The 4,234-nt window shown below is 36.9% G+C and overlaps 1 pseudogene; it reads right to left on the reverse strand.

The window, feature by feature from the left end:
• Positions 1 to 1,326: 1,326 nt before the first annotated feature.
• Positions 1,327 to 3,527, reverse strand: LOC115986042 (annotated as a pseudogene).
• Positions 3,528 to 4,234: the final 707 nt, after the last annotated feature.

The raw sequence follows: 4,234 nt of genomic DNA on the forward strand, positions 1-4,234 counted from the left end.
TTGAAATTAAAAAAAAAAAAATCATCTAATGATTATACAATAAATCAGAATGTTAAAGTTAAGGGAACTATTTTATCATTGCTAAAGAAGATGTAATATTTCCACCTTGGTATTTTGTCCATTCTGCCATTACAAGGAAAATGTATGAACTGAATTTTCATATCTTATGATCAAACCACTGTAAGGATGACTGACTTTGAAGTGAATCAAACAATGAAGTTTGGCTTCAGTAAACAGATGATGGTGGCGGGATGTGAGAGGGTAGATGATGGCGGCAAAAAGGGTAACAGCTTGAGGAGGCGGGATGTGAGAGGGTAGATCATAACAGCGAAAAGGCTAACAGCTTGAGTATGAGGAAGGCGAGTGGGTGGGGGACGAAGGCAATAGCGAGAGGGGCATGACAATAATAATGGAGGAGGAGAGGGTAAAGTAATTTTTTTTAATTAATTTTGATTGAAAGAATAGTTTTGAAAAGAAAAAAGGTAAACCAGTTAAACTGTAATTAATTTCACATCAAAGGTTAAAATTAGGTAGATAAAGTAAATAAAAAAGAAAGTATGTAGCTTAAAAACAGAATCAGACTCTAGCAAGCATTTGCAAATGCAAAAGTTAACTAACTCGAATACCATCCTTGAATTCTGATTTAAATGTGAATTAAATCATTTAAAAAAAGAAGGCATTTTGAAATGTTCATGCGGTAAAAATTTTAATATTGGATCAACAATGTAAGAGTATAAGAAAAATCATTGGATGCAAAATTACGTTGCTATTCACATATTATTGGATCATCAATGTAAGAGGATAAGAAATATTAGTTAGCTAACATGTCAGTCGAGAACTAAAATAAACGTCAGTTAACAAGTATCGCCAAAAACAGAAACTAAAGTCCAAGGCTGCTGCCCATTCTATTGAGAAATTTATAAAAATCACCTATTGAATGTAATTACAGTGCCATCATGGCGATATCAACAAATTTCATATTCCAACAATCATATTATTTGCCTAACCTCAAAACAAAATACGGTACATTAACCTTTCATACCACACTCTGGTATCCAAACCACTAAATATTTGCACCATTGAGCTACACCATCTTCTCTAAAGAAAATACAGACTGAAGTCAAAAACTCATGTATCTGCCTCTATGTAGTTTTCTAAAAGTTGTTTCGAGGTAATTATATGTTTGAGTAGTTGGATCAATAGCTGGCATGATCGTCCATTTTATAAATTCCCACCATGGGGCTGCAAAAAAGAACAAGTGAAGAACGGGGCTTTCTGTTTTTGACAGTAACCTTCCTCAAGATAATTGGCAGACAAAATATCCGGCTACCAGTAATTGCCACAAATCCTAAGGTTCTAGAAAACCCTAATTGTGGCTCCTAGAGGAATCTTCATAAGCCCAAAAACAACCACAAGCTTCTCACTATGAATTACAAGACAGAATCCTTATGCTCATACTCCATATTGTGCAGCACATACTTTGTGTTAAGGACACACCCAAGTTTTCTCATTTCAAATACCAATTGCTCAAGATAATTATGCACAGTATCAGCAACCAAGAACACATGAACCTTGCTTTAAACCTCAATCCATCTACAACCAGGCTCTTTCTTAATCCCTCAGTCCCCCATTAATTTCCGCACCTTAGCTGCATCAATCAACCTGCCTGCAGTGGCATATATGTTTGACAAAAGCACATAGTTCCTATCATGCTGTGGCATTAGTTCAAAAACTCGTTCAGCAGCTTGAATCCCCAAATCCATGTTCCCATACGTCCAGCAACCAGCAAGAAGGGCCTTCCAAATTGGTGCACCTGGCTCAAAAGGCATTGATTCAATCACATCAATTGCCTCTGAAAACTTCCCAGCTCAAACCAACAAATCAATCAATCGAGCATAATGATCTTCACCCAGGACTATATCGTAACAAGCATGCATTGAATTGAAATAACAATGTCCTTCTTTGACTAAACCAGCATGGCTAGAAGCAGAGAAAAGTGAGAAAAGTTATCAGATCGGGCACTATATCTTCCTTCAACATCTGTTCAAAAAGTACTATTGCTTGCAGACCATGTCCATGTTGCCCTAAAGCAGCAATCACGGCATTCCAAGGTACTCAATCCAGCTAAGGCATTGTAAGGAACACACAATTTGTAGTCTCAACAATGCCACATCTCACATACAATGTGATAATTTCATTTCCAGCTGAGAGGCTTGTATCATGCCCTAGCTGAACTAGTTGAGCATGGAGTTGACGTCCATGCTCCAAAGCTCCCAGCACTGCACAAGATGTAATTTCTCCAGCAAATGCAGAATCATATGGCTCAAAATCCTCTATTCTCATTTGGTTGAATGACTTCAAACCTTCTTCCCCAAAGCCCTTTTATGCTAAACCAGATATCATCATTGTCCATGCCAGAAGATTCCTCTCAGGCATCTCCTTTAAAAAGGACTTAGCTTCCACAATGTGCCCTAAATTAACATATGCAGACATGATTTCATTCCAAGAAACAAGATTTTTTATGAGCAAGTTATCAAAAATCTTCCTTGCTTCATCAACTTTACCACATTTCCAGTATAGTATAACTAATGCATTATCAGCAAAAATTCTGGTTTAGGATTCTCTTCTGTTTTCAAAATGAAAGCATGAACTTGCTTTCCATGTTTGAACAATCCAGCATTGGTGCAAGCACTTATTACACTCGTGTGGGTAAACTCATGAATAAAACCATGGTGCACATAACCCAAAATCATTGGATTCCATGCAACCCCAATATTTTCAGTCATGCCATCAAGAATTGCACGGTCTGCATCAAGATCACCTTTCCTCACATACCCTGTAATAATTGTTGTCCATGTTAACTCATCCTTCTCTGTCATCTCATCAAACAACATTTTAGCTGCACCCATTAATAAAGAAAATGATACTAATGGTGAAGATGCACACCGAACATAAGTGGATATAAGCGCATTCAACACTGAACTAACAAACCCTGTTCCTGGCTTTAGCACGGCACAACGCATTTTTGTTGGCAATGCTTTTCATCCTTGACTATTAGCACCAACACTCCAAGAACACTAGTGAAAGTGAAATTTTCAGGCCTAAGTTTGTCTCACCTCATATCACGAAAGAGTTGAATAGCAGCATGGCCATCATTGTAGTGGGAATAACCTGTGATCATTGCATTGTAAAAAACAGTGTCTCGCATACCGAGTGGGATTCCACCAAATACTTCCTAAGCTACCGTTAGACTTCTTGTAGTAGAGTGCAGTAATCAACGTCATTCTTGCAACTTTATGTGGTTCGGGAATTTTGTTGAACAGTTGGCTAGCATAGGCAATATTGGATGATTTACAATAGATATCCATAAAACAGTTGAGGATGTGGTGTGGCTTGAACCCAGAAGCTATCATATGGGCATGGATGGTTTGAGCTATGCAGAAAGAGCTTGACCTTTGGGAGCAATATAGTTGCAGTTGTGCAGTGTAACAATTGGCCACCGTATGGATGTCCAATGTGTTCCTCATGTTTAGAAAACTTGCAAGTCATGGTCTTCTGTTAAACTCAATGAAATTAGATTTAACAAATAAAATTATTTTCAAATAATTTTAACAGGATAGGACATTTTATTAAAACTTAAATCACCTTCAAAACCTTGCATGTGTGCATATCTGTGTGTTATTTACATTAAAATTTACGATTTACAAAGAAAATTTAAGAAAACCAGACTACACATAAATGCAAAATGCAAAACAAACATGGACCTAACACCAAAGGAAAAAAGACTAATTTTATAAAATATAAAATTTTTTTCGAAACACCCCATTTAAAAATGAGAAATGATGCATTTTGGCCACCCTTGGAGCCAAAATCCCCTTCAACTTCCCATTGTGCTTTTTGAAACATCCTATCAACCATATGTGCTAATACTGTTTAGTTTCAGCTAGAATTGCCGAAACTTGTAACCATGGACAAAATTGTACACAAAACCCCCACCGCCAAATCTCGTTCTAAATCTCAACTTGTTAATTTCCATGGTACTAAACAATGGTGTTCCCAACCAATATGCTTATTGATCCTGAAATTCAACCATTCCATTTACACAACCAAATAAGAGAGAGAAAGAGAGATTGTGGGTGTTGAAATTAGATCCTTCTAGAGTTTTACGATGTGAATTTTGCTATGGACAGTAGGAGATTTACTCTCTCATCAAAGGGATCTTTTTTTTCCTAAG

Source organism: Quercus lobata, chromosome 4 (assembly GCF_001633185.2).
Source record: "Quercus lobata isolate SW786 chromosome 4, ValleyOak3.0 Primary Assembly, whole genome shotgun sequence".
Taxonomy (NCBI): domain Eukaryota; kingdom Viridiplantae; phylum Streptophyta; class Magnoliopsida; order Fagales; family Fagaceae; genus Quercus; species Quercus lobata.